At 34.4% G+C, this 20,086-nt stretch overlaps 1 protein-coding gene across 3 annotated transcripts in view; it reads left to right on the forward strand.

Moving 5' to 3' along the window:
• The window catches only part of LOC114332841 (scavenger receptor class B member 1-like), a 143,600-nt gene that overhangs the window by 65,325 nt on the left and 58,189 nt on the right, over positions 1 to 20,086 (forward strand). The window lies entirely within an intron of this gene.

Here is a 20,086-nt window from a genome sequence, read left to right on the forward strand (position 1 = left end):
GTAACCACGAGCAGTAAGTTAAGTTTTGTTTTGAGTTTTATCTAAATTTAAACATTTTTATTTGTAGATAGTCTTGATAAAGAAAATAAAATTTTCGAAAGCTCGACTAATAAGTTCAAAGTGTTTCACTGAATAGCCCAAATATTTATTGACTGCATTCCCCAATAAAAAAAATTTTTATTACATTCCAACAGTCATTACATATTAACAATTATATATATATATATATATATATATATATATATATATATATATATATATATATATATATATATATATATATATATATATATATATATATATATATATATATATATATATATATCTTTTCTTTCTCCTGATTTTTCTTGTGTTTTTGCTCACTTTCGATTCTTGTTTACATCTGTAGTACTTAAAATTAAAGAAAGAAAGTTACAGTATCTAGACATATGATGCGGGGCGAGAACTATGGCATCCTACGACTCATAATGCAAGGAGAGATAGATGGCAAACGAAGCATCGGAAGAAGACGAATTTCATGGCTGAAGAACCTGAGAGAATGGTTCGGATGTAGCTCAAAACAACTATTTAGAGCTACTGCCTCAAAAATTAAAATAGCTATGATGATTGCCAACCTCCGTAGCGGAGATGGCACCTGAAGAAGAAGATCTGTAGTACTGGTCCTTCTACCAAAGGGCATTCAATAGCGATGTATTCCCACAGCATATACTTTTTTATGTGAACAAAAGTATGCATTGTAATGTAGCTTTATACGTCCACCATAACTTTTATGGTACTGCGCGATATTTGAATCTTTCAACATTTTTTCGTTTTGGTCCCCGCGAGGCCCTCTTCGGGGCCAAGCCCCTAGACAACTGCCTACTTTGCCTAATGGTTAATCCGGCACTGCAGACTATTGAGAGTCTTGTGGGTAAAATTTATATTTTTGTGATAAGCACTTTTAGTTTTCTTAAGCGTGCATCATGAGTGATTGTTTTATTTATAAGTAACCTCTGGGATAAATTATTTGTCAATGAGAAAGTCAAGCCATCTTTACTCAGTGTTGTTGGCGAACGTCATTTCATCTCTTTATATGGCGGAAATAAAGTCGATTCTCTAGAACCCTGAGATACAAACGATTCGCAAAAACAATGACAAAAAATTCAGTTAATCCCTTCTCACTTCCTCCAACACAAGATGTAGCCCGTTTGCCACAGACTCCGAGTGTAACACCAGATTCAGTCATGGCTTGGTAAACATTGTGATTGAAAATATTGGGGCTGGAAAAAGTATGGAACGTTTTGGATACCAATTCAAACTTCCAAGCCTCGAGTACCCCCCAAGCTTATTAAATTCATATTTTGCATAAGCAATGGAAACTGGAAGTGCGTGCGGTTGCTGAAAAGCAGGCCTCAAATGTTCAGCAGTGTGCCTCCATTGTAATGGTGAAAGCTGAAGCAACATCGTGGACAAATCAACATTAATTGAAGAAAATGAATTGAGAGATGAATTACCGACAATGACGCCAAAGCAAACTCCCATTATACCACAAACATTCACCTCGGATACTGATTCAAACCTTGACTCGCAGTCTGGACCATCGAACAAAATGAAAGAATAATACCTATGATAGACCTTTTTCAGTATACAGTGCTAGTCAAAAGTCCGTACCCCCCCTCGTATCTTTTGAACGGTTATACATATAATAGTGAAATTTGGAGGGAGGAAATAAACGGACGTAAGCTTCTTAACTAGTCATGACAGGTGACGTAATAGTGACAGATGACGTTACAGAGCCACTGTGACCGATAATTTTAAATGGGACCTTATGGAAAGTGATACCTCGTTTGAAAGATATTGAAAATACCTATTCAGTCATACTAATTTTGTTTGAGTTTAAGCTAATTTTGACGAACAAATGAAATAAATATAGAATTGTAGTTTCGCATTTAATAAATAAAAATTCAAAATTCCGCCTATGATTACTTGTCAAACAGGTTGACGTTGACGTAAAAACTACTAGAGAATTAAAAAACGTCAACATTGTTGACAAAAAATTCATAGGCGGACATTTGAATTTTAATTAATTAAATTCGAAACTACAATATTATATTTATTTAATTTATTCACCAAAATCAAAACCAACCTAAACCCAAAAAAATTAGTAAGACTGAATAGGTATTTTAAATACCTTTCCAACGAAGTATCACTTGCCATAAGGTCCTATTTAAAATTATCGGTCACAGTGGCCCTGTAACGTCATCTGTCACTTTTACGTCACCTGTCACAACTAGTTAAGAAGCTTACGTCCGTTTATTTCCTCCCTTCAAATTTCACTATTATAGGTATAACCGTTCAAAAGATACAAGGGGGGTACGGACTTTTGACTAGCACTGTATAATAATAATTAATATTATTTTTTCTAGAAATTGTCCGTAGATTCGGCCTACTGGGGATACCACACAAAAAACGCGCCTCCAGACTCTACCTCATACGTGGCAGGAAAAAGGGTCAAGAATAGATTAATAATAGCATAGGAATATTAGGATATTAAGAGGATCGGTACGTATTTTCGGCTGCAATGCTATTCAAATGGGGATTCATTTTTTTCAAATCCTGAGAAAACTAATAAGTATTTTTGAAAAATTTAAACGCAGAATGAAAGATTACGTTATTAGCGAGGGCCGAAAGTCTCTGAGAACTTCTATAATGTTTATTTTAATAAGTTACAGGGGTGAAAAAACTAAGAGAAAATTTAGTGTGATTTTTAATTTCAAATATCTCATTCAAAATAAACTTTTTATTTATTATAAGGGACTTTCGGCCCTCGGTAATAATTTAGTCTTTCATTCTGCGTTTAAATTTTTCAAAAATATTTATTGGTTTTTTCAGGATTTGAAAAAAATGAACACAATGCCGTGGTAATATTTTCCAAATCTGTCTTTGTCTTACAACGCACTCAACCGAATATAATATTGTCAGCATATATTGTCAGTCAGACACTGACAATCAGTGACAATTTTAAATATTTGACATTGCATCGGGAATATTTTGAGAAATTGATTAAATATTATTGATATATAGTGTATTTGATAAATAATTGATTTTAGACGTGAACCTAATAAAAAGTTATTTATTGTGTATTATTTGTGGAAGATCCAAGCAGAGAATACATCAGATATATCCTGTGATCCAAGTATTTTGTTGTTAGAGATGTTCAAAATTGTAAGCGTTCCAAAATAACAACATATTATTAAAAAATCACTTTAACACTTTTCCTCTTTTCTCGATTGATTATTAGTTTTTTTTGTACAAATAAATTATTACAATCACTGAAAACATAGTTAGTGAAAAAATTATCACATTTATTAACTGAATTAATAATTTGCAATTATAAAAATAACAGTTATCCAAGAACATTCAAAAGCCATCTCTTTAAATTAATTATGACATTTTCAAGTAGAATGACATTCTAGTAATGTTTACATATTCACACCAGTGTGAATTTTACTACACGTAATTTGCCGTGTAAAGACAGAAAAAGTAGGGATACACGTAAAATATTTGCGAATTATGTACCCATAGCCTTAATAAATTGTATAAATAAAAAATATATAGATAGAAAAGTAGGTAAGCCTAACGTTTTTTTTATTTTCTTCTTATGAACATTCGAGAATCTGGTCAAGTTTGGAGCGCCGCAAAACCTAGATAAATAAATAAAATTAAACAACTTTATAGTGTACATTGTTCGTTGAAAAACCCTCTACAAAATTGCTATAATGGTATTTTATTGTAAAATGAACTGAAAAAAAGTTATAACCTCCAAAATGAAACTTGTTAAAAAATTTTCACTTATTTTTGATTATATCTTTTTTGTTGGTCAGTTGACGATAAAAAGTATTAGAAAAAAAATCATAGAAAATTTAATTTTCTACATTTCATGTTTTATTAAATTTTCTGTTGGATTGGTAGTTTACGAGATACAGTGCGAAACCCCTTTGCACCCCTTTTTCCAAGATGGCGGCCGAGAGACAAGGGTGGCGATCCCAAAACTTTATTTTAAGCTTATTCTGACGTTCTCTATACATTAAAAAAATAAAATTGACTCCTCTAATAAATGCAAGATATGGCCTAAAAAATGTAACATTTCAATGGATTATGGTAGGGGAGCAAAGTATGCTAAATGTGCAGTCACTCGAGCGCTTTGGGGACCTATTGGGTTGTGAAGAGTAGGTCCTGAAACCAAAATAAGTAAAGTAAAGTTTTCCATTTTATTGGGGACTTGTCCATTTTTAATTTAGTTTTCCATTTCCAACAATCGTTTTTTTAGATTATAGCGCCATCTATCCACAATTCGAAAAAATGTCTCGAATAAAAGTTACTTATTTTTACGTAAGGAATCCAGATCTGCAATAAAAATGGGGGCTCCTATTTAAGATTTTAAAGTAACCCCCCACCCCACCTCCGTGGGAGGTCGTGTTTGATACCATTCGATAGATTTTTAAAAAATATTGTATAAGTGTATTTTTCAGTTTTTCGATCTGATGTTCATTCCGTGAAATATTGCGGGATTCGTATTTAAAATTTTAAATTTACCCCCACCCCTCTCAGTGGGAAGTCGTGTTTGGTATCGTTCGATAGATTTTTGAAAAGTATTGAGCATGTATTTTTACTTTTTTGATCTGTCATTCATTTCGCGAAATATTCGCTTTTTTTTTGTGAAACTTTGGGACTCATCCATTTCCTTACGCCCCGCTCAAATCGTCAGATTTTAGAAATATACACTGTTTTGCATGTACTTAACTTACCTTATCTTAATTTGATGATTTCGAGATTAAGGTTTTTCTAAGGATAGACGTTTTTTTCGCCCCCCTCCCCCTTAACGAATTCCCCTGCATTAAGATCCAATATATGGTGGAGGTACATTTTCAGGGTACAAGGTTTCTCCCCATGTTATAATCTGACCCGCTCGAGTAACTGCAAAAATCCCCGCTTGGGTTCCCCTATCACTATGATTATACTAATAGTCCAGAGAAATAAGATTTTTCTCGTGACACATCCCCCTCCAGGCCGAAACCAAATTTTTTGAGTAGTATGGACATTAGGGTGGAGCGAAAAAATCAACTTTTAAAATTTAAAATGCCTGTATGCGGAAAAGTGGTCTGCATATTTGTTGTAATACCCTGCAAAATTTCAAATCGATCGGACTTCGTTTAGCGGTGCCCCCACTACTTCGAAATTTGAGGCTATTGGCCTCCCACTAAAGTAATGCGCCGATGCGCCCGCCTTCGTTAATACTTACTTGGTTAATTTTGGTAGTAGTTCGATTCGAGAGCAAACTGCGTTTCTTGTATTAGTATCAATTTAGATGCAATACAGTGAACCGTTGTTTTATTCTGTGTTGTTAAACTGTGTCCGTGAGATCCGTAAAAAAAGAAAACATGCCTAAAACACGAACAGACGTCGCTTGTTGTGTTTTTGGAGCACCAAGGAAGTTTAAAGACAATATGTTACCGACCTGTGCTGATGTTATCAGAAACTTTTTGTGTATTCGCCAGTTTATGAAAGAAGCTGCAGCAAATAATGCTGAACCAACTGTTAGTGACATTAATGAAATTCTTCTTGTTGAATTAAAATTGCTGTGGGTTAAAGCATCCATTCCGATAATATCCGATCAACAAATTAAATCTAAATTAAAGGAATTACATCAAAAATACAGAAATATTAAAAAACCTATGAAAAGTAGAAACTCAGCCAATATGCAAAGAAAGGTTAAAGATTTTAGAGATTTATTGGAAAAGAAATTGTTTGATATTGCATCATGCAAATGTTCTGACTATTTATTATGCAAATGCAAAAATAAAATACCGGCTCGAGAGCATGACTTCATTAAAGATCAGAGGCATGATAGAAAAATGGTAATTGGTTCGGTGGATAAAGTAATTACCAAAAAACTAGAACGCTCTATTTACCGGAAAATTGTGGAAACACAATCTCCAATAGCTACATCTTCTTCATCAAGATCCGAAACACATCTTCCAGTAGAACAAATTATAAGTGAGTCTTCAGATGAAAGTGCCACAAGTGTCTACGAGAAAAATACAAAAACCGGAACAAAAGACGATTTACCGAATACAAAAAAAACAAAACAAATGCGAATTAGTTTGCCAAACTTAGCTCAAGCATGCGATCGTACAGGAGTATCTGATAGAGTAGCATCCATAATAACAAACTCGGTGTTGCAAGATCTAAGTTTCATCTCGGTAGAAAGTCATGACAAAATCATAGATCGGAGTAAAATTAGGCGGGAGAGAAAAAAAAGGCGCAACCAGATTAAAATTGATGATACAAAAATTTTTAAATTTCTTCATGGAATCTATTTTGATGGTAGAAAAGATAGAACTCTACAAAATGAAATGAAGGATAATAAATACTACAAAACTACCATATCTGAAGAACATATTGTCTTAGTCTCTGAGCCCAAGTCAAAATATATAGGACATATTAGTGTATCGTCGGGTAGTGCAGAAGAAATCAGCAAGACAATGTTGGACTTTCTAAATAAAAATGTAGACCTTGATAATTTGGTAGCTGTTGGATGCGACGGAACTGCTGTCAATACAGGTATTCACAATGGTGTTATCCGTAAAGTAGAACTTGCAATTGGTCGATCAATGCAATGGTTTATTTGCATATTACATACCAATGAACTACCTCTGCGCCATCTAATAAAGCACTTGGATGGAGAAACTACCGGACCACGTGAGTTTTCAGGACAAATTGGAAAAGGACTACAAAACTGCGAGCATCTTCCTGTAGTTAAATTTGAGCAAATTCGATCAGTTTTACCCAAATATGATGCAAAGGAAATCGAGAAGCTTAGCACGGATCAGAAATATTTATTTGAAATTAGTAATTCAGTATCTAACGGTAAAATCTCGAGTGACTTAGCAAGAAGACAACCGGGAAAAATTTCACATGCTAGATGGCTAACAACTGCAAGCAGAATTCTTCGTCTTTACGTAGCAACAGATCCTCCTTCGGAAAACCTAAAATCTTTGGTATGCTATATACAAAACGTATATGCCCCACTGTGGTTCGAGATTAAAGCAAGACCATTTTGTTTTGATGGACCAGTACATTTATTTAATTTAGTAAAAAGGACGAGGTATTTGTCACCTGAACTGCAAAAAATAGTGGACAGGATAATACAAATTAATGGTTATTTTGCACATCCTGAAAATGTGTTGATAGCAATGCTTTGTGATGAACGGCAGCATATCAGAGAGTTAGGTTTGCGGCGAATCTTAAAATCCAGAAACTCCCATGAAATAAGAAAATTTAAAGTCCCAGAAATTAACTTTAACGCAAATGACTACATTGAAATGATTGACTGGCAACAATTAGTGATAAGCGAACCTCCAATGACAAAAAAAATTTCAACAGAAGATCTAAAACAGATGATTAAAGATGTTCCTGAAGAAATGGAGATACTACGTTTTCCCTGTCACTCCCAAGCTATAGAACGCTGCGTTAAGTTGGTAACAGAGGCATCCTTAAAAGTATGTGGGCCTGAAGCAAGAGATGGCTTCATAAGGTCCCAAATAGTTTCCCGACAAGCATTACCTAAATTTAACACAAAAGTTGAGTTTTTAGCTAATCTCAAGCATTAAATCATAAACGTTTTAAAGGTGGGTGGGTGGGTGGAACTCGAATTGCAGCCACCTCCTCGTGGTGAGTTCTGGGTTGTTTTCACGGAAAACAAGCGAAGAGCTGCAAAAAAAATCACTTTATTTTAATTTTTAGGTGGCTCGGGGCACCGGAAAAAATTATCGCATCAAATTCATTTTTTGCAAGCTACTTACACTACACGTGAGACCACTTTTCCACATACAGGCGAAAAAATTTGAGAAAAAAAAATTTTTGTTTTATTTTCACGTTATCTTAATTTTTAGGTGGCTTGGGGCACCGGAAAAAATTATCCCATCAAATTCATTTTTTGCAAGCTACTTACACTACACGTGAGACCACTTTTCCGCATACAGGCGAAAAAATTTGAGAAAAAAAAAAATTTTGTTTTATTTTCACTCCACCCTAATGGACATCTATATTATTAACCTATATGTTTCCTGCAGCCGATTTTGATGATATACATAGTTATAAACAAATGAAGATCGAAAAACGGTAAATTATCGCTTTGTTCGTCTATTACCAAAAAGTTAAGCACTTTTAACAAATTTGAGAGTAAGAAACTCATAAATCGTATAAAAAACTTCAATATGGCATTCGCTGAATATGTCCATCCTTATTGGTTGCTTAGAAAATTGCAAAATAAATCATAAATTTTGAGTTTTTATAAATATTCATAACTTAGGTAAAAATTAACTTAGAATCTTCTTATTACACGGAATGCCGAGACTTCTTGTACTTAAATTATATTTTAAATTTCAAAGCAATTGGTCAAATAGTTTAAAAGTTATTTAATTTGTTTATCCCAAATTCATTTTTATTGCAACACTATAAGTCAGAAAATTACGAGGTTACAATAATACTTCAGACAGTTTATGAAAGAAGAACATTTATACTATTACCTTAATTAAAAATAAATGACAAAAAATAATTTTAAACAGTATAAAATTATTTTGCAAAAACATGTCGATTTTTTGCTTACTTAAAAACAATTAGAATAACTTTTTAAGCGTTACCCGTAGAAAAATTATTTTTTCACATTTAGAAAGACTGAATTTTTATACACATTTAGAAAGAAAAACAACTGTTCTAGGACATTTAGGGACAAAGTTAGCCCCCCCATTTTTTTAATTCACATGTTCTTGCAAAATTATTTTGCAATATTTATAAGTATTTTTTGTCATTTTTTTTAAATTAAATAAATACTGTAAATTTTCTTCTTTTATAAACTATCCAAAATATTACTGTAACTTCATCATTTTCTGACTTACAGTGTTGCAAAAAAAATTTATTTTGGATAAACAAATTAAATAACTTTTAAACTATTTGACCAATTGCTTTGAAATTTAGGGTATGATTTAAGCACCGTAAGTCTCAGCATTCCGTGTAATAAGCTAAGTTAATTTTTACATAAGTTATGAATATTTATAAAAACTCAAAATTTATGATTTATTTGGCAATTTTCTAAGCAACCAATAAGGATAGACATATTCAGCGAACGCGATATTGAAGTTTTTTATACGGTTTATGAGTTTATTACTCTCAAATTTGTTTAAAATGCCCAATTTTTTAGTAATAGACGAAAAAAGCGAAAATTTACCGTGTTTTGATCTTCATTTGTTTATAACTATGTATATCATCAAAATCGGCTGCAGGAAACATAATATAGGTTATTATTATAGATAACCATATTACTCGAAAAATTTGGTTTCGGCCTGGAGGGGGTTGTGTCACCAACACGATATTTTTTTCCTTATTTCTCTGAACTATAAATTTCAATCAAGATGCAGTAGAAATAAATAAACCAAGACACGTTAAATGCTACTAGGAGCAGTCCCGAATCATAATTTACAATGTGTATACATTGTAAATCCAAAATTAGAATTTCCAAAGTTTATGCATTGTAAATTATGATTCGGGAGTGCTCCTAGTAACATTTAACGTATCTTGGTTTGTTTATTTCTACTGCATCTTAAATGTAAATTTAGTATAGTTTCCGAGTTGTGAATATTATTTTCTGAACATTTTGAGAAGACTTTGGAAAATTCATTGCAATTTTCATTTGTCTCTCATGCCAATAGGACAACTTTTTTTCTGAATCTCTCCCGAATCGAATGCATAAGTTTATTAACTATCCGTCTTACATTAAAAAAGTTAGAGGTTTCGGCGATTGTAGTGCTTTATATCTTCGCCTATTTACATTTAGAAATCAAAATTTGAAGTAATCAATATAGAAGTTTCTTTGAAATTTGAAATAATTTCATTACTTGGTATAACAAAATTTCAATGTCAGTAACCAATCAGCAACTTTAAAGAACGGTCCTTAGACCATTTTTAGATGCACCATATTATTCAAATTAGTGCCTTCTCAAATGACGGAACCTCTACTCTGTTTTTATATATTGTTCGTCCACTCTAAGTTTTCTCGTGCGTCACGATTCATTTTCAGTAGTAATAACCCAAGGACATTGATAATTGTTCGAAAAAATTTTATAACAGATTTCGAAAGCTTGTTGCTTGGAAACAGACCGACGCACAGTGTTCAAAATTGAAGGAAACGTGATCGAAAGTCCAAAAATAAAATAAATCTCAGAATGCCGAAATTAAGGGGTTTGTTTGTACTACTCATGATGCAACTTTTCAGCAAAAATTGATTTTTTAAGTTTGTTAGGGCCAGATGTATTAATGATCAAAAGTACAAAATTCAATATAATTTTATACATCAAATTTAAATCCTCAGAATATGCCATTTACTTTGATTATTACTTCATTTATGTGGATAGCTAATGCAAAAGTAATTATTGGAGATAAAAATGCATACTTTAAAGATTAAAATGATATAGTTAGCTTCACGGAAAGGTGATTATAATTTTGATATAATCGGCTGTCTAAAAACCTATACAATTTTTGATAAAATTAATGTTTGACAGCGTATTACGTTTATTGTGCCATCTTGTGCCACGTTAAATCCTTCACTAGATGAAAGATTACAATGTAAGGAATAAAAAAATATATAACACAAACTGCGGAAAACTGCGCAACTGAGTACATGGCGCATTGCATCGAGCGCTGCGCGCGTTTAGTCTGAATTAACTGCATTCGTACGTATTGTTTACATGTAGGTATGTCAAACACATGATATTTGTTGGGGTTGCGAAAAAGATTTTAGTTTTGATAAAGTAGTGTTTTTCCTTAATAGAGAATATATTGTACATTAGTTTTATAAATAGCTATATTAACAATTTATTGAAGTTATATTTCTTTAGGCGCGATTGGGAAAAATGTTGGGATTTGGAGTAAATGTAAATGTAAATGTGCGCGAATTCATCAAAAATTGTTAGCTCGACGCGCAGATACGTTATAGTGTTTTTCAACGCTTCTCATTTGTTTCGAGCTTCCGTCATAATCTGTCGCATAATCCGTGTATATTAATACACTAAGCAGCAAAATTAACGCACCACCTGTAAAATGGGACATTTTTGATGTCTCGAATTTCCTAAACCTCTTGTCCGATTTAAGTTATTTAATATGTTATAGCCTTATTCTTTAACACTATCTCCGTAATAATATTGTTGCTAGACGGGTAAGATGTCATTGTATACCGGGTGTACCAATAATACTGTGTTTTTTTTCTAAAAGTATTGAGTATTTCTTACCACTCATAACACTGTTAAAAATATATATATACAGGTTTCATTAAGAATGTCCAATGTCTGAGTTGTAGATTCTAGACCTCGAAATATTAAGATTTAACCAAAATCACTTAAATAAAATATGGCTCCTTACAGAGTTACAGAGTGTGTTATTTAAAAATTTAAAAACTATGCTCAGTATTTTAAAACTATTCTACGTATCCTTCTCATACTTGACACACAGTGTAGGTACTATACACCCTATGAAATTATGTTAAATATCCGTTTCTAGTTAGTCCCAGAGGCGTACGAGATAGGGGGCAGTGAGGGGTTGACCCTTTCCAATTCCTACTCCACTGGCGGAATTTCCATTTTAGCGCAATTTTTCGATTCTTCAATACTCGCTATGTAAATAACATACTCCTCACACCTAACGATAAAATTATTCGTGTTCGAGATATTTGAACTTAAACAAGTAACGGCACAGACATTTTGAATAATGTATTGTGTCGCTTAATTTTAAAATATTTCGAGAACTTATGATTTTATCATTAATAATGAATAATATACTCTTCATTCTTAACGATAAAATCATTGGTAATAGAGATACTTGAAGTTTAAAATTAAGCGGCACAATACATTAATTAAATATCTGTGCCGTTACATGTTTAACTTCAAATATCTCGAAAACTGATGTCTTCATCGTTGCGAATGAAGTGTATGTTATTTACATATATAACATTGTAGAATCGAAAAATTGTGCTAAAATGGCATTTCCGCCAGTAGCGTAGAATTTGGGAAGGCTCAACCATTCACTGTCCCCTGTCGTACGCCTCTGGTAATAGGCAGAAACGATTGTTTAACATAATTTTATAGGGTGTACAGTAACCACACTTTTTGCCAAGTATGAAAAGGATACGTCAAATAGTTTTAAACCAATGAGCAAAAATATTTTTTAAATTTCAAAATAAAACACCCTGTAACTCTGTAACGAGCCATATTTTATTTAAGTGATTTGGGTTAAATCCTAATATTTTGAGGTCTAGAATCTACAAATCAAATTGGACATTCTTAATGAAACACCCTGTATAACGATATTTTTTAAGTAATTCACCCCCTAATGAAGGGATGATAACTAAAAAAACGACCCCTGTTATAATATACTCGTTATACGGTATAATACCTCAAATATTCCAAGTTTTCAGCCGGACCACTTTTACAGTTTAAACAAATTTAGTTTCGATCACGTTTTGACCAATTTTGAACACTGTGCGACGCCGTAGGCGGAGGTCTGTTGCCTGTAAGCAACAAGCTTGAGAAAGTTGTTAAAAAATTTTTGAGCATTTATCAATGTTCGAGGGTTATTCGGATAGAAATTTTTTTGCTGATATAAAATTAATAATAATTTCATTAATATTCTCATCAGTATTACAACCAAATCGTGACATTTTGAAAATATTGAATATTTGAAATGTCAAAACCGAAATGAAACGAAATGTAGGTATCCATAGCTACATGATTGAGTGAAAACAGCCCATGGGATGTTTTCAGTATAATGTTGGTTTTATTGGTTGTATTCAATCAGATGACCACAAATTAATTGATTTCATTGGATTTCTAATTGAGCAAAAAATTTTCAGTAGTAATAACCCAAGGACATTGATAATTGTTCGAAAAAATTTTATAACAGATTTCGAAAGCTTGTTGCTTGGAAACAGACCGACGCCGTAGGCGGAGGTCTGTTGCCTGTAAGCAACAAGCTTGAGAAAGTTGTTAAAAAATTTTTGAGCATTTATCAATGTTCGAGGGTTATTCGGATAGAAAATTTTTTGCTGGTTATGAAAAAAAAATACAGAGCAGAAACATTTATTTAAATGTGCAATTAACAATTCTTCCACCGTCCGATTTCCATCTAATTCATATTTTCTATCATTGCAAAAGTCCATAAACGCTTTCCATACAAATTTTTTACTGTAAACAGTATTCTTTGGTATATTTGATTCGATAATTTCATTAATATTCTCATCAGTATTACAACCAAATCGTGACATTTTGAAATATTGAATATTTGAAATGTCAAAATCGAAATGAAACGAAATGTAGGTATCCATAGCTACATGATTGAGTGAAAACAGCCCATGGGATCTGTTTTCAGTATAATGTTGGTTTTATTGGTTGTATTCAATCAGATGATCACAAATTAATTGATTTCATTGGATTTCTAATTGAGCAAAAAATTTTCAAACAAATTAAGTCAAAACATAAAGTGAAACGAACGTCGATGTGTATATACATTTTGTATACTGTATGCTATATACTATATACATTGTAACGGGTAGCTCTTCCAAGACGACAGACTCAGTAAAACACAGGATAAAAATAAAGTAAATGTATTTAAGATAATTATGGAATGAATGGGTAGCCCAGGCATTAGACCAGCATAAGGAACCACAGAATTTTATTAAGGTATTTCCGACCATGGTCGAGGAGTTCATGGAAGAGGAAATAAAAACCGCTGGTCAGGAAATGAAGACAGGGAAAGTTCCCGGCCCTGACGGGCTGCCACCAGAGACAATAAAGATTATAGCAACGGAGAAACCAGGTTTGATCAGAAGAATATGTAATGATCTACTGCAAAAGCAATAGTTTCCCAGGGACTTAAAGGAAGCGAACTTGGTTCTATTCCTAAAGCCTGGGAAACCACCTGATTCACCAACTTTTTATCGGCGAATATGCCTCCTTGACTGCCTTGATAAATTCTATAAAAGACTTATCAAGAAGAGGCTGGAAGTCATGTTGGAAGATGAGAGAGTTTTATCTAGTTAACAATATGGGTTTAGAAAAGGTAGATCTACTGTCGATGCGGCTACCTGTATCAGGGTTGCGGCTAAGGAAAGCAAGAAAAGATGGGTGGTTCTTGTTCTGTTAGACATAAAAACGCTTTTAATTCAGCAAACTGTGGCCTCATAGTGGATCGAATAGACGAATGTGGGACTCCGGAATATTTGTCCAACATAATTAAGGACTATCTATCTGAAAGATCCGTATGGATATCGAAGAAGAAAAAGAAACAAATGACCGCGGGAGTACCCCAGAAGTCAGTCCTGGGACCCTTACTTTGGAATATATTATATAACGAGGTACTAGAAATTCACAACAGAACAGGAGTTACAGCGATAGCATACGCGGACGATCTAGCCTTACTGGTGGAAGATGATATGAGCCGGGGTATAACGGAAAAAGTAAATAAAGCGATAGAGAACACCGCGGCGTCGATAGAGAAAAACGATTTAAAGTTAGCAGTAGACAAGACATAAATAATAATCTTGAGGGGACCAAGAAAAAGAAATTATACAGTTTTCAGATATCAAGGCTCCGAAATAAGACCCCAACGGACAGTAAGGTATTTAGACATAACTGTACAATAAGTATATTATACACGGCTCACTAAAATAATTAGTTACGCCCCTGTACTACTGATTACTTAAAATTCAAGTAGTATTTATGTAACCTTTCTGGAAACTCCAGGTTATTGTTGAGACTCGCATTTGAACCCCTCGCCGGGGCAGATCGTCAAAAGCTTCCTAACGAGAATCATCTCTAATCTATCGACGCTCCCGCTATTCGTAAAAAGGCCGCATTTTACCGGCTTTTTTTGCTATCGTTTTATACCGCTCAGATAATTCAATCTGCTCAGTATTATCGACGATGATTTATTTAGCGTATTAGTGAGTGCCTTACAAATGAACCAAATGGATTATGGAATTCAATCAGAGCTCTGATGTGACACGTCATCAAGGAATAAAACTGTAAGTACTCTACATGTATGTGAACATAACTTATTAGTCGTGATACTGTATGCATTTTGAACCATATACCTCTCGTAGCAAATATTCTTTGTGCCATTTATGCAGATAATACTTTAAATTACATATGAAAAATCGTTATCTACTCTTAACCAGCTTACCTATGGGAATATACTCTATAACCGTACAATAAGTATAGGTTACTATTGTTAAGGATACTTTACGTATTGCCTAAACACTTCTGTTCCATCGAGCCGTATCATATTAATTATTTATTAATTAAATCCTCAAGGTCCTTCGTATTTGCATATTTTGATAATCTCTATTCTGAGAATAACGGTTTTTCATTTATAGTGTCTTTCTGTTGCATTTGGAAATTTCCAAGCCACGCCGCCCCGGCACAAAAATAAAATATTCCTCTCTTTCTGCACTCAAATTCTCAGTATTTAACCCAGCACGTCTCTACAATAGCTGGTAGGTTGTTAAGCCCGGTCTACACGTGCAATTTCAGAAACTACTTGCTTTGTTCAAATAAAGGAGTCGTTTTGTTTGTATGAAAAAATATTTGCATATATTACATTATTTTATTTTCGTAAATATATTTTTCTGTTTATAGTATACAAAAAGTGTACTCATTTCTTGGCTGATAGTACGGGTGTTATAATTTTAACATTGTTTGTTCAACCTTTTGATTTAAATTAAATTTATAATTTTGAATCCGATTAAGCCTGGTTCACAGGTTACAAAAATTATTAAAAATAATTTTGTTTTCTTGCATAAATTGTAAGTTTTTGCTACATTTAGCTTCGCTTAAGCTCATTTTACACTTCTAGAAAACTATAGAAAATAAATAATTGTTTTTTCCTTCAATTTAATTAATTTAAATACTTGTTAAGGGTGTCTCACACTTGCTGAAAAATACCCATTTTGGAAAATTGCATATATTTTGAAATTTTATAGTTTTGCATTTCATATACTAATCTGCGCTCATACAGGGTGATACTATTAAGCCAATCTCACACTATTAAACGTGTAATATATAATATATTGTACATATTCTCTCATTTTCGCATCGATTTATAGGTTTAGACATTTGCAAATAATCTATCTAATCTCACATTCTCGCAACATGGCTGACCGATCAAAATATAACCGACAGAGGCTCACCGCAAAACTTGATATAACCAAGTTGGCTGATTCGGTTCCCACAACTCTTAATTCTCTAAACAAATATAAAATTCGTGAAATAATTTCACAACTCAAACATTCTTACGGACTTTTCCGCGATGCTCAAAATGTGCTGGAGACGATCCCCGAGGAACCTACCCCCTCTACTGATTCCTCTGTGGTTTTTGATAAATATTTGGATACAATTTCTCTATTGGAAGAAAGGTTAGAGGTCATTGAAAGTTCTAATGTGACTGCTACCCCCTCCCTCCAATTTGACCCTAATTCTTCTCTAACCTCACAGTCTATGGCTAGGCAACGAACAGTAAACCTCCCTCGTATTCAGTTAAAACCATTTAGTGGCTTAGTTACTGAATACAATTCATTCATTGAGACCTTTGATACAATAATAGGATCTGATACTACATTAAGTGATCTGGAAAAACTCATTTACCTCAAAAGTTTTCTAACTTCCGAGCCTTTGACGCTTCTCGAGCATATCCCACTCACAGGTGACAATTACAAAATAGCCCGGGATAACCTGACACAAAGGTACGCCAACTCTAAATCGCTTATCAAAACTCTCATCTCTCAAATTCTTGATGCGCCTCCTATTTCTGGAAACGCAAATCACTCACAATTAAGAAATTTTCATACGGTCATGTCAAATAATTTCAAGGCCCTATTGAACTTGAATAGGCCCCCTTCAGATCTCTTGCATTTACTTCTCATACATATCGCTACTCAGAAACTCGACGCACCTACCATTAGGGCTCTTGAGTTCCAATCCGGTGGTAGCCAAGCTACCCCTGATTTTGTCCATTTTCTAGGGGAAATCGAGACACGCGTTGTTCATCTTGAGAATATTCAATCTCAATCAAAACCAAAATCGACTACTACTTCCAGACACTCTTTACACCTAGCCTCAGACACTTCTACCAGTAACCTTTCGCCTCGCTTAGGTCCTAAGAAATGTTCCTATTGCAACGACTCTCACTCGATCTACTCTTGTCCTCAGTTCAAGCAGTTGAATTCTAAAGAACGTTTTAGTTTTGTCAAACAAAATAAATTTTGTATTAATTGTCTTGGGTCTCACATGCTCGATCAGTGTAAATCCAAATTCTCTTGCATAGTTTGTAAATCTCGTCATCACACGTTGCTCCATTTCGACAAAACGGGTCATAGTAACCCTTCCGCGGCTGTTGGCCAACACAACTCAAATAATCATAATAAAACCGCTATCTCAAATAACTCCCATACACAGGGTAATTCACAACAGGGGCCCTCACATGTTAGAGCTCCTGAAACGGAAGTTAATCTTCAAAATTCGACTCCACATTCAATGGCTCTATCTGCAGCCTCGCTTGATAATCATTTGGTGTTATTAAGCACACTCCAGGTCTATCTTGTCGCTCCTAGCGGCAAGAGGGTCTTCGCAAAGGCACTTTTAGACTCGGCCTCACAGGTTTCATTTATTAGTGCTGACCTCGTAAAGGAACTGTCACTCACCACTAGAGATGGAAAATTACGGATCAATGGAATTAACTCCACCTCATCCTCGTCTCAATCTATTGTAGATACAACAATTTTCGCTGTCGCTAACGACGTTCCTTTTGACATCTCGTGCTCTGTACTCCCAAAGATAACAAATCCGCTTCCTCAAATTTCTATTTCGGCGAGCAAACTAAACATACCCTCAGAGATACCATTAGGTGATCCGATGTTCCATGTAACATCCCCAATTGGTATCCTGCTCGGTGCAGACCTGTATAACGATATCATTCAACCTGAAATAATTCGTTTGGGAAAAGGTCTTCCCGTTCTTCAACGCACTCTACTCGGGTACACGATATCAGGGTCAGTTCCAGACTTTGCTCTTAAGTCGAAAAATACTAAAAAGGCTTTGGAATTTTATTCAAACTCTCTCGTTACTTGTTGTTCTCATAACACTCCTTCCGCCGTAAATGAGCCGGTAGTGTCCAACGAGGAACTATCCGATCATTTACAAAAATTCTGGGAGCTGGAAGAAGCCGCTCCTCAGAACACCGATCTCATTAATGATCACCCCGCTGAAATTAATTTTGTAAAACATGTTAATGTTCTCCCCAATGGACGATATGAGTCCACACTCAATCTCAAACTCCCTATCGAAGATATAGACATGGGAAATTCGTTTCTCTCGGCAAAAAGACGTTTTCTCAGTCTCGAGAAACGTTTTCAACTCAACCCTGATTTATTGGAAAAATATCAGGACATTATATCGGAATATCTCAATAACGGACAAATAATTCAAGTGCCGTTAAAAATGCTAAATGACTCAGGTAAACCTAATTACTTTCTCCCTCACTTTCCCGTTTTCAAATCCAACTCTACTACTTCCACTCGTATAGTTTTCGATCCAAACAATAAATCGTCTACGGGAATCTCCCTCAGTGACGTCATAGACAAAGGTTATGTCGTCCAACATGAACTTTTTGACATTCTCGCTAAGTTTCGTCAGTTTAAATTCGCACTAGTAGGCGACATCAAGGCTATGTTCCTACAAATCGCCATTTGTCCCACTGAAACATTTCTGTTAAATTTTCTCTTTAGGGACAATATTCAGCAGCCTTTACGGTGCTATCAATTTCAAAGATTACCCTTCGGGCTCCCAAGTAGCCCATTTATCGCTCAAAGAGTTATCAAGCACATCGCTGACAACAACAAACATACCCACGAACTTGCTACTAGTGTTCTGCAAGAATCTATCTATATGGATGACCTGATCAGCGGTGCTGACAGTCTTCATGAATTAAGTTGTCTTTTCGAACAATTAACTTCTTTGCTAGAAACCCATGGTTTCCTCCTCCACAAGTGGAACTGCAGTTCTTCAGAATTTCTGTCTCAACACAATTTAAATCCCGTCTCTGAAGTCAGTCTTAACTTCACGGGATCTGATAAAGTCTTAGGCATATTCTGGGATTCAGAACGCGACCACTTTTCGTTTAAAACTCCTATCTTCAAATTGGCTAATGTTGTTACTAAACGTACTATTCTCTCCTACATTGCTACTTTGTATGACCCGCTAGGATGGTTATCCCCTGTCCTTGTGAACGCTAAGCTCTTGATACAGGAAATATGGTCCCAGAAATTGGACTGGGATCAACCCATTGACTCACCCATCATTATGAAAAATTGGCAAAACCTCTTATCGACATTCAAAACTATAGAAGAGGTCAAGGTACCTCGATGCTTACTTTTACAAAAGAAAGTTGTTGATGTTCAATTAATTATTTTCACCGACGCATCGGAAAAAATATACAGCACTTGTGTGTATCTCAAAGCGACATACTCAGACTTTTCTGTATCGTCGCGGCTTATCGCTTCTAAAAACAAAATTTCTCCGCTAAAAAATAAACTCACCATCCCCAAATTGGAACTTTGTGGAATAGTGTTGGGAGTCACTCTGGCTCATAGACTTTTTCACATCTTCAAGAAAAATTTGAGTATATCTTCATCTCATCTCTTTGCTGACTCTACAATTGCCTTGTCTTGGATACTTTCTAAAAAACACATTTGGAACATTTTTGTACAAAACAGAATTCAAAAGGTCAATTCCTTGTTGGAAACTTTTCCTTGTGATTTCCATTTCGTCAGAAGTCACGAAAACATCGCTGACCCCGCTTCCAGAGGGATAAATGTCTTTGATAATCCCCAGACCACCGAAGACTGGTTATGCGGACCTAGCTTTATTAGAGACAATCCCATCGATTTTTCTCTTCATCAAATTCCTCATTTTCAGGATGATCTTCCTGAATTAAGGAAGTTAGTTGT

Source organism: Diabrotica virgifera, chromosome 5 (genome assembly GCF_917563875.1).
Source record: "Diabrotica virgifera virgifera chromosome 5, PGI_DIABVI_V3a".
NCBI lineage: Eukaryota > Metazoa > Arthropoda > Insecta > Coleoptera > Chrysomelidae > Diabrotica > Diabrotica virgifera.